The sequence below is a fragment of the Narcine bancroftii genome, chromosome 3 (genome assembly GCF_036971445.1).
Source record: "Narcine bancroftii isolate sNarBan1 chromosome 3, sNarBan1.hap1, whole genome shotgun sequence".
Classification (NCBI taxonomy): Eukaryota; Metazoa; Chordata; class Chondrichthyes; order Torpediniformes; family Narcinidae; genus Narcine; species Narcine bancroftii.
In genome coordinates this window covers 219,323,635-219,335,863 of record NC_091471.1, presented here as the reverse complement: position 1 = coordinate 219,335,863, position 12,229 = coordinate 219,323,635, and the positions used below count along the sequence as shown (strand labels likewise).

The 12,229-nt window shown below is 41.0% G+C and overlaps 1 protein-coding gene across 3 annotated transcripts in view; it reads left to right on the top strand.

Moving 5' to 3' along the window:
• Positions 1 to 12,229, top strand: part of slc2a9l2 (solute carrier family 2 member 9, like 2) — a 316,787-nt gene that overhangs the window by 213,890 nt on the left and 90,668 nt on the right. The gene's annotated exons all lie outside the window — the stretch shown is intronic.

Below are 12,229 nucleotides of genomic sequence, written 5' to 3'. Positions count from 1 at the left end.
ATAAAATGTGTTTAATTGTTGCAGCACGTATCAGGTCTTTGCATTGAGAAGCAAGGAGCACAAAACCATAGCAGTTCACTGGGGCAGCACTTTGAGGTACACAGACCAGAACATCTTCAGGTAGCTTGTGTATTTTGAGAAGTCAGATCCAGCTCTCACTGGAATGATCACTGAACACAGGCCTGGAATCGGAACGTAGAAATCATTACATTCCTATCTACCAATGGAAATGAGCATGGTTGCGATGCGGAGATGATGCGGGGAGTGTAGGCGGAGTCGATGCGGGGAGTGTAGGTGGAGTCGATGCGGGGAGTTTAGGCGGAGTCGATGCGGGGAGTGTAGATGGAGTGGATCCGGGGAGTGTAGGCGGAGTCGATGTGCGAGTGTAAGGGGAGTCGACGCGGGGAGTGTAGGTGGAGATGATGCGTAGAGGGTAGGCGGAGCTTATGCAGGGAGTGTGGGTGGGGTTGATGGAAGAAAATTTAGTTTGATTGATAGCCTAAGCTGTGTTTGCAACTCTGGGAAGTCAAATGTATGAGGACAGTATTTAATGTCAGGACCCACAGGAACACTGTTGTGCAGGGAGATCTTGGGTCCAAGTCCAGAGATCATTAAACTTGTCATGGGAAATAAATAGGATGGTAAAAATGGTGTACAATATGCTTGTTTCCATCAGGTTAGGGCTTTGAATATAAAACTGGTATATTGTATGTAGTTCTGGCTTGTAATGCTCCAAGATGAATGTGGAAACTTTGCAGAGGGTGCAGAAGAGGTTCACCAGGGTGTCACCTAGATTAGAGATCAACATTTAGACAGACACCTGAACATGTAGGGAATAGAGGAATATAGGCCTTCTGCAAGCTGATAGTTTTAGACTGATATTGTGGTTGGCCTGGACATGATGTCTATTCACAAGTGGGAATCGCTGGACAATGGAGGAATGTGTGAAATTGAAACTTCTCACATGATATGTCAAAGCAACTAAATAGCATTAAAATTCCTGCTCTGTGATTGAAGGCACATTCATCGTACATTATCATCCAAGGAGTAGACTCATTGATACAATTTTTTTATAAAAAGTGTTACAAACCGCATGTAACAAGCACCAATGAGGAATGAACGAGACAGAGTTTAATTTTAAGACACTAATTTTATTTCTAACTCTTGAACTGTAGTCTTAACTTTTAAACCATCCTTAACACTAACTCGATCCCTGTGTGTGTTATACCCACACCATTACTGTCCAGGCCAAAATCTAGAAAGTTACTTCAAAGTTCAGTCTTTCAAATTCAGTGTTGAAACGTAGTCCTTTGAAATTTGATGCCCAGAATTAATGATGAACTGATGAAGACTGGAGTTGAAGCTGCTACAGACTCGTGAATTCTTCTTGTGTTGCCTTTGAAGAAACATCCATCCGCACAATCTGTGGTCATTAACACTCCCAGTTCTTTTGTAGGTGAGACTTGAATTGGGTGGCCTCCACGAAGCTTCCAAGACCCTGGCACTGGTCTCTCCAAGTAACTTCACTGTTAGTCATGATCAAAATGAAGCACTTTGCTTCCCAAAAAGACCCTCCTGGCACAGGTCAATCCATCAAAAAGGCCCAGTCATTCACAGAGCCTGCTTTGCTCTGAATTCCACAGAATGGCTGGCCACAAGAGCTGCTTCATCAAGCTGTTTTCTCTCCAGCAGCCAGCATGGTTCTCCCTTGCAAAATCACAATGCCTTTGTAAATATATCTAATCTGAAACAGACTGTGACAAGCCTTCCCTCAGTTCTTCCAGTGTAACGAATTGTCAGTGGCTGTGACTTGTGTTGTGATGGTGCTTGTGTGAAATATTAAATGCTAACTGTGACCATTCAGTCTCTCCAGTCTATACTATCCCTTACAGTGATAATCCCATTTTACTAAATCTGGAGCTCATAATATAAATAATAAATGTTAATAGATTTAGACATTCAGCATGGTAACATGCCCTTTTGGCCCACGCCCGTGCTGCTCCATTACACCCTATTAACCTACAATCCTTGATACGTTTGTAGAGTGGGAGGAAACCACCTCCAGTTTAAATTCCATACAGAATATTTTGGAGGTTCAAGAACCAAGATACCGGAGCACCTGGAGGAAACACACGCAGTCGAGGGGAGAACGTACAAGTTTCTTATAGACAGCGTGGGATTCGAACCCCGGCCCCAATCTCTGGCGCTGTAACAGCGTTGCGCTAACAGCAATGCTAACCATGATGACCTGATACAAAAAAAACTTTCTCATTATTTTGTCCAACTGTAATGTGGGATCCCAACTTTGCATGCCATACCACAACCAATAAAGGTTAGCATTCCATATGCCTTCTTCACCACACAGTTTACATTTATCACCACTTCGAAAGGACAAGCTACTTGTATGCCTAGGTTTCATTGATTAGTGACACTTTCTGAGTTCCTCCTGTCTGCCATTCATTTGCCTATTTTTCCATGGGATCAGCCTTTTTCATCACCAATGTTGCTGCCACCTGCAAACTTACTAATCACACATTTACTATTCTGAAGCAGTGCTCCAATCTGGAACATTGATTGCCTATTTCCCCCTGTGCATGCAGGCCATATTACTGAGTTTCTCCAGCAGTTAAGTTTTGTATTGTTTTAGTTTCCGACTTATGTAGTCCTTCAATGTCCACTCAGATTTATTACCAAATCGTTAACACATATGATAAACGACAAATGACAGGGCACCGATCCCTGCGAAACACACGGTGACAGGCCTCCAGACTGAAAAATAACTCTCCACCACCACCCTGTATCTCTGACCATCAAGCCAGTTCTAGAGGGACCAGCATGCAGGACCTTGTACAAGATCTTGCTGAAGTCCATGCAGACAGTGTCTCTTTCTTGACCCAATGAATCCTCTGTTTACCCTTCAAAAACAGATCAGTATGATTTCTAACAGCAGAGCCATACTATCAGTAGTTAGTCCTTGCCTTTCCAAACGCAAATAAATCTTCTCCCTCAGAATCCCTACCAGAACTTTCCGACCACAGATGTAAGGCTCGCCAGCATGGAGTTCCCTGGGTTTTCCTTCTTAAAAAAAGGGACAATATTCACCATTCTTTATTCTTCTGGTTGCTCTCCCATGGCTAACAAGGAGAGAAAAAATCTGTGCCATGGTGCCAGCAATTTCCTTGTTTCTCACAAAGTCCTAGCACTTATCTGGTCAGGCCCTCAGGATACGTCTACCATTATGCATTCAAAGACGATTACAGCTCCCCTTTCATAATGCTGATGTGTTTCAGGATGTCACTGTTCTCTTTGCTGAACTTGCTTATTTCCATTCCCTTACCCATCATAAATACAGACAAGAAGGTTCATTTAAGACCTCATCTATCTCCTGTGACTCCGCATTAGTGAATCCCAAAGTGCGTGCTGCCGTGCCCCCCCCCATCGGTGGGTGGTGGAATGATCGGGGGGGGGGGGGGGTGGTGAGGAAGTAGGGGGCGTTCTGAACCTTCTGTCCTGTTATTATTCAGTCTGCTGCAAATTTCTAATGAAGAAGCCGGTGCAGGAATTTTCTGGCCAGACTCAGGGCAGCCGCAGTGAGCAAAATAAATGGTGACACAACATTCTCGCGAGAGCCGGACCTGGTAGCCACTGTGTTGTACTGCCACCACCCCCACCCCACTCAGCACCACCACTACCCCACTTCAGCACTGCCACTAACCCCCCCAGCGCCACCACTAACCCTACTCTCATTGCCACCACTAACTACCCCCCAGCGCCGCCACTAACCCCTCTCTCAGCACCGCCACTAACCTGCCTCTCACCATTGCCACTACCCCCTGCTCAGCACTGCCACCACCCCCCACCCCACTCAACACCACCGCTAAACCCCCCTTCTCCCCCTGCCTGGTTGGAGACTGCCGACATAAACTCCCTTCTCTGGCTCTTGTTATTCTGATGAAGGCTTTTGGTCTAAAGCATCGACTATCTATGGATGCTTCCTTGTCCTGCTGAGTTCCTCCAACATTTTGTGAGCTTTTCACTGAATATATTGCACCTTTGCAGTTTTGGGCCCCTTAACTTAGAAGGGATGTAATGATGTTGGAGAGAGCACAGAGAGATTTACCAGAATGATTCCTGAAATGCAGGGGCATATGAGGAACGTTTAGTGGCTCTTGGACTGTATTCATTGGAGTATAGAAGAATGAGAGGGGATCTCATAGAAACATCTTGATTGCTGAAAGGATTGGATAGAGGAGATGTGAATAAGATGTTTCCCTTGGTAGGTGAATCCAGAACAAGAGGGCACAGTTTTAGAATGAGAAGGTACCACTTAAAACAGAGATGAGGGGAAATTTCTTTAGCCAGAGGGTTGTGGATTTGTGGAATTCGTTGCCACATACAGCTGTGGAGGCCTGATCACTGGGGAAGTTTAAGGGGGAGATTGACAGGTATCTAATTAATCAAGGAATCAAGAGATATGGGGAAAAGACCAGAATTTGGAACCAGATGTGAGAACAGTTTAGCTCAGGATGGAGACTCGATGGGCTGAATGGCCTTTATCTTGTGATCTTTGAAAATTCTCTGGTACTGGGCTCTTCTGAGGTCACCAACAATCATCTCGTGAGTGGTTATAACAGAGTGTTACCAGTAGTGAGCAGTAAATGGTAGGGGTAAACACACTTTTGGCACAGCCTTGGCATTTTGTACTCAAGCGACGACAGCAAAGATTCACGTGACACCAGTGCCACTTCTCTGGGGAGCTGTGGAAGATGGCACTGGAGTCCAGACGAAGGGTATCGAACTACAGACTGTGCTGGAACAACTGGACATGCTCAGAAGTCTGCACATGTGCGTAACAAGATATACGTAGAAAATGGGAGGGCAATGAGGAATGCAGTGGAGCAGAAAGATCTAGGAATAACGGTGCATCGTTCCCTGAAGGTAGAATCTCATGTGGATAGGATGGTGAAAAGGCTTTTAGTATGCTGGCCTTTATAAATCAAAGCATAGAATACAGGAGTTGGGAGGTGATGTTGAGACTGTTCAAGGCAATGGTGAGGCCAAATTTAGAATACTCTGTGCAGATTTGGTCACTGAGTTATAGGAAGGATATCAACAAGGTAGAGAGGGTGCAGAGAAGATTTACAAAAATGTTACCTGGGTTTCAGAATCTAGATGACAAAGAAAGATTGAGCAAATTAGGTCTTTATTCTTTGAAGCGTGGAAGGTTGAGAGGGGATTTGAGATTTAAGATTATGGGAGGGATACATAGTGGATAGGCTTTTTCATTTGAGACTAGGATAGATTGAAACAAGAGGTCATGAATTAAGGGGCAAAAATTTAGAAGTAATATGAGGGGGAACTTCTTCAGAGAATAGTGGCTGTGTGGAATGATCTTCGGGAGAAGTTGTGGTGGCAGGGTCCATTTTGTCATTTAAGGAAAAATTGGATAGGTATATGGATTTAATGAGAGTGATCATGGTTGCAAGCAACTAGCAGTGCCTTACTGTTTGATTGTACTTGGCTGCCACCAAAGGGCTGACACAGAGCAAGACATACAGTATGCTATATCTATAATGGAGGCTTTCAGCCTCATGGTGCTATTTACAACAACTTTAAAGTAAAGAACCTTTTCCTTCATCCATGTATGGTCTTAAGAACTCACACATACAAATACAAGATGAAACACGGATGGGAGGGGAATGGAGGGTTATGGGCAGGGTGCAGGTAGGTATGACTAGAGGAGATTACTTAGTTCGGTTCAGACTAGAATGGCCAAAATGGCCTGTTTCCATACTGTAATTGTTATATGGTTATAGGAAGAATAAACCCAACTTATTCAAGGTATGGAGGATATCAAGTTTGAACACTCTGGTTAAATTTCAGAGTGAAGAATTTAAAGCTTTGAAAACTTTAATTGTGAGTCAAGTAGAGAATTTGGTGAAAGGTATGGATTCAGTTTGAGTCTTCTAAAAATGAACCTAAAATGCAATTTCAATATTTGAAAGGTGAAATGAAAGTTATAAAGGAAGAAATGGCAAAACATGCTAAAATTGTGGAGAAAGTTGAAACTAAACTCCAAAAAATTGAAGATGATCTTCAAGATTATTGTGATGAAGTAGAACAATGCAAGGATACAGTTAATAAAATGGACAGTTCTTTTATGGCTTGGGAAGTAGAAAGAAAAGAACTTTTGCAAAAAAAATTGATGTACTGGACATTCATAGTTGCAGAAATAATGTTAAGATTGTTGGGCTACCTGAAGATTTTGAAAGCTCTAATTCAGTGCAATTTTTTCAAAAATGGATTCCAGAAATTATAACTCCTGAAAACTTTCCTAATGGATTAGAATTGGATAGAGCACATAGAGCAAATAGGAAGAACCATTTCCTGGTCAAGAGCTACGCTTGATTTTGTTAAGGAGTTTAGGTTATCAAGATAAAGAAATATTAAGATTCGTGGTTCAGAATGCTCGAAAACACAAGGTCCTTTAATAGTGGGAAATAACAGAATCTTTTTTTATGTGGATTTAAATATGTCAATTGTTAAAAGAAGAAAGGAATTTAATCCTGCGAAATCTGTTTTATGGAAGAAAGGATATAAGATTTCTTTTCGTTACCCGGCCTTACTCAAAGTGTTTTCTGTAGAAAATCAATCATGGTTTTTCCACGATGAAGAAGAGGTTTTGAAGTTTGCTAATTCTTTGCTAAATCTTAAACAAGATCAAACTTCAAGTTTCAGTCAATCTGCTCAACAGCTTTTATTTCACCAGGATCAGGAGGCCCAGGATGTGCAAAAGTTCTTAAAACATCAAGAACTTCAAAATTGATGATGATCCAAGTGAATAAAGATCTTGAAGAAGCCACTTATACCTGAATGAATGATCATTGACATGATGTGTATTCTGTCTGGGGGGGGGGGGGGTGGGGGGGTGGACTTTTTGTCTTCTCCTTCCGTAGCTATCTTCTACTTTATGGCAAAGGCTACTTCCTGTACAGTAGAGGGAATTAGTACTTTTTTTTTAACTGGTACTTTTTTTTGTTTGGAGTTTTTCTTTTCGGGGTTTTATTTTCCTTTGTATTGGAGATGTCAAATTTATTTGTATATGTTTATGGAGCAGGGGTTCAGTGCAACAAGTGGCGAGAGTTCTTTGATTTTTAGATTTGAATATGACAGGTCAAAATGTATTAAGTTATGTATCTTTGAATATAAATGGGCTTATATTAAAAAAATAAGGGGTGATATTGCTTTTTTACAGGAAGCACATTGAACTGAAAAGGAACATCCAAAAATAAAGAGGGAATGGGTAGGTCAAGTGGTAGCTTCTTCAGTTAATTCTAAAGCAAGAGGAGTTGTTATTTTGTTTAAATAAGAAAGTTCCTGTTAAAAGATAATCTGTGGTTATGGATCCTGTTGGGAGATTTGTTTTTGTATATTGTCAAATTTATTCAGAAATGTGGACACTTATGTGTATTTATGCACCCAGTGTAGATGTTGAAAAATGTATACGTGATTAGTGAAACACATGAAAATAATTTAATTGGAGGAAACTTTAATTGTTGTTTAGATTCAATTTTAGATGTCACAAAAATCAGTTAGAAGGAATAAAACTGAAAAAGATTTGAATTTGGTCAATATTTGGTGAAGGTTAAATCCAAAAGAAAAAATTTATTCCTTTTATTCTTATATTCGAGAATAGATATGCTTTTAATGTCAGCAAATTTACAAGGAAGCGGAATATACAAGCAGAATATAAAGCGAGGATTTTATCTGATCATTTACCCCTTTTGATATCATGTATAATTTCTAAAAAGGAAAAAATGTCGAACAGATGGAGATTTAATTCTTCTTTGTTTAAAAAAAGTTGTTTTTTTTGAAATTCTATAACAAAACAAATTCAGGAATATTTGGATATTAATTCCGATCCAATGGATAATAAATTTATTTTATGGGTTGCTTTGAAGGCTTATTAAGAGGTTAAATAATAAGATATGCAATTAAAATTTAAAAAGAAGATTATGCTAAGGATTTAGATAATTGGAAAAAAATAGAGAATTTGGAAAAAGATTTACAGAAATCTTTTAATGCGAGGAGTGCAGTAAGGAAACTGGATGAGCTAAAGGTGTGGATTGACATGTGGCATTATGATGTTGTGGCCATTAGTGAGACGTGGTTGAAAGAAGGTTGTGACTGGCAGTTGAATGTTCCAGGATCTTGCTGCTTTAGATGTGACAGAGTTGGTGGATTAAGAGGGGGAGATGTGGGATTACTTGTCAGGGAGGATATTACAGCAGTGCTGAGGCAAGATAGACTGGAGGGCTCGTCGAGGGAGGCAGTGTGGGTAGAGATGAAAAATAAGAAGGGTGAGGTTACTATTATAGGGGTATTTTATAAGCCTCCAAATGGGGAAAGGGAACTAGAAGAGCACATGTGCAATGAAATAGGTGAGATGTGCAGTAGAAATAGGGTGGTGTTGGTTGGGGATTTCAATTTTCCAAACATAGATTGGGAAACGCAGTCAGTAAAAGGGCAGGATGGATTAGTATTTATGCATTGTGTTCAGGATTGCTTTTTGCAGCAATATGTTGAGATGCCAACTAGAGGGGGAGCAGTGTTAGATCTGTTGTTTGGAAATACAATGGGGCAGATGACGAAGGTAAATGTTGAAGAGAACTTCGGATCCAGTGATCATGGGTCCATCAGCTTTAGCTTAATGATGGAAAGGGATAGGTCAGGTCCGAAGTTGAAGGTCTTCGAGAGGGGGAAGGCCAGATTTGGAGAAATGAGAAGGGATTTGCAGAGAGTTGTGTGGGCTGATCTTTTTGCCAGAAAGGATGTAGAGGAATTTGGAGGGCATTTTGGGGTGAGATTTTGAGAGTACAGGATCTTTATGTTCCAGTCAGGCCAAAGGGGAAAACTAAAGGTTCAAGGGAGCCGTGGTTTTCTGGTGAAATTAAGAAGTTGGTTCAGGATAAGAGGGAGGCCTATACCAAATATTAAAAAAAACAAGGGATTGAGGAGATGTATGGTCGTTACTTACATTGCAGGAAGCACCGTAAGAGGGAAATTAGAAAGGCAAAAAGAAGGTATAGCTAATAAGGCAAAGGTGAATCCTAAGGGTTTTTACAGATATGTGAACAGTAAAAGGAGGGTTAAGGATAGAATAGATCCACTGGACGATGGGACCGGTGAACTATGTCAGGAACTGTACGAGATAGTAGAAATATCGAACAATTTTTTCTCGTCTGTATTCATGAGGGAAAGGGACATTAGGCTATACGAGATAAGAGAGGCAAAGGGCTTAGTTATGGAAAGGATAGGGATTAATAAAGCCAGAGTTTTGGAGCTTCTAGGGTCAATTAAGGTGGATAAGTCTCATGGTCCTGATGGGATTTTTCCCAGGACTTTAAGGGAGGTCAGGGAACAAATAGCGGGGACACTGTCAGTGATTTTTCAAAGATCACTGGAGGGAGGGGGAGATACTGCAGGATTGGAGGGTTACAAATGTATTTCCATTCTTCAAAAAAGGCAGTAGGTGTAGGCCAAGTAATTATCGGCCATAAGTTTGACTTCGGTGGTGGGGAAGGTTATGGAGGGTATTTTTCGAGATAGTATATACGCATATCTAGATAGGCAGGGATTGATTAGGGGCATCCAGCATGGGTTTGTAAAAGGAAAGTCATGTTTGACAAACCTTGTTGAGTTTTTTGAGGAAGTGACAGAAAAGGTGGATGAAGATAGAACAGTTGATGTGATCTATTTGGATTTTAGTAAGGCTTTTAGGTTCCGCATGGAAGGTTAATAAGGAAGGTTCCATCACTAGGAATTAGATTGTGACATGGGTTCAGAGGTGGCTGGGAGATAGACAGCAGAGGGTCATGGTGGACAACTGTATGTCAGGATGGAAGCCTGTGACAAGCGGGGTGCCTCAGGGATCGATGCTGGATCCCTTGTTGTTTATCATTTATATTAATGATTTAGAGGAGGGTGTGGTTAACTGGATAAGCAAATATGTGGATGATACAAAAATAGGGGGAGTGGTGTATAGTGAGGTAGATTTTCTTGGATTACAGAAGGATTTGGTTTGTTTGGAAGAGTGGGCTGAAAGATAGCAGATGGAATTCAATGTAGACAAGTGTGAGGTGTTGCATTTCAGTAAAAATAACCAGAATAGGACATATGCAGTTAAGGGGAGGGCACTGAGGCACGTAGAGGAGCAAAGGGACCTAGGGGTTATGGTACAGAGTTCACTGAAGGTGGATTCCCATGTAGACAGGGTGGTTAAGAAGGCATATGGTATGCTGGTCTTCATAAATCATAATATAGAGTGTAGGAGCTGGGAGGTGATGCTGCAGCTGTTTAAGGCATTGGTGAGGCCAGGTTTGGAGTACTGTGTTCAGTTCTGGTCTCCATATTATAGAAAGGATATAGATAAGGTGGAGAGGGTGCAGAGAAGGTTTACAAGGATGTTGCCTGGCTTACAGCATCTGGATTACAGGGAAAGATTAAGGAGACTGGGACTTTATTCATTGGAACGTAGACGACTGAGAGGGGACTTGATAGGGGTATTTAAAATTATGAAAGGAATAGATAGACTAGACATAAACAGACTCTTTCCCCTGAGGGCAGAGGAGGTTGGATCAAGAGGCCATGTGTCAAGGGTAAGGGGGCAACAATTTAGGAGATATATTAAAGGTAGCTTTTTCACTCATAGAGTGGTGGCAGAATGGAATGATCTTCCGAATGAGATAGTTGCGGAAATGTCCATTCTGTCATTTAAGAGAAGGTTGGATGTGTACATGGAGGTGAGGAGGTTGGAGGGTTATTGGTGGAGAGTGGGAGATTTGAGCTAGTGGAGTTGTACTAGTGAACTGGTGCGGACTCAAAAGGACGACATGGCCTGTTTCCACTCTGTAAATGGTTATATGGTTAAAAATATATCTGAAGTGAAAAAGGAAGAATAAAGAAGAAATTATATTATGATTCCATGCAGACTTACAGAATTGAAAAATTAATTGAAAGAAATAAACAAAAATATTATGAATTGTTGATTATAAGATAATAGCTGAAGTTTTAGCAAACAGATTGGCTGATGGGGTGGTGAATTGGATTAGTAAATATGCAGACGATACTAAGATAGGTGGAATAGTGGATAATGAAGAAGGTTTTCAAGGATTGCAGAGGGATTTGGGCTGCTTAGAAAAGTGGGCTGAAAAATGGCTGATGGAATTTAATGCTGATAAGTGTGAGGTGCTTCATTTTGGTAAGAAGAATCAGAACAGGACATGTGTAGTAAATGGGAGAGCATTGATGAATACAGAAGAGCAGAAGGATTTAGGAGTAACGGTACATCGTTCCCTGAAGGTAGAAACTCAAGTGAATAGGGTGGTGAAGAAGGCTTTTAGTATGCTGGCCTTTATCAATCATTGCATGGAATATAGGAGTTGGGAAGTGATGTTGAGACTGTATAAGGCGTTGGTGCGGCCTAATTTAGAGTTCTGTGTGCAGTTCTGGTCGCCTAATTATAGGAAGGATATAAACAGAGTGGAGAGTGTGCAGAGAAGATTTACCAGAATGTTACCTGGGTTTAAGCATCTAGAGTACAGGGAGAGATTGGACAGATTAGGTCTTTATTCTTTGGAGCGTAGAAGGTTGAAAGGGGATTTGATAGAGGTATTTAAGATTATGAAAGGGATAGACAGAGTGGATGTGGATAGACTATTTCCGTTAAGAGTAGGAGAGATTGAAACAAGAGGACATAAGTTAAGAGTTAAGGGGCAGAGGTTTAGAGGTAACATGAGGGGGAACTTCTTTACTCAGAGAGTGGTAGCGGTGTGGAATGAGCTTCCGGGAGAAATAGTGGCGGCAGAGTCAATTTTATTATTTAAGAAAAAGCTGGACAGGTATATGGATGAGAAGAAGGTGGAGGGTTATGGTCAATGTGCAGGTAGGTGGGACTAGAGAGGAGTGTTTGGTTCGGTGCAGACTAGAAGGGCCTAATGGCCTGTTTCCGTGCTGTAATTGTTATGTTATATTATGTTAATTATTTACTGGGTTTAATCCATATAGATCAGTCTGGGTTTGTTAAAGGAAGACATTCTGCAGATAATATTGTTAGTTTAATACATATATCTCAAAGGGGAAATAGCGGTCATATTAGCTTTAGATGCTGAGAAGGCTTTGATAGGTTAGAATGAAATTATATATTTAAGGTGTAGAAAAATTTTGTTTT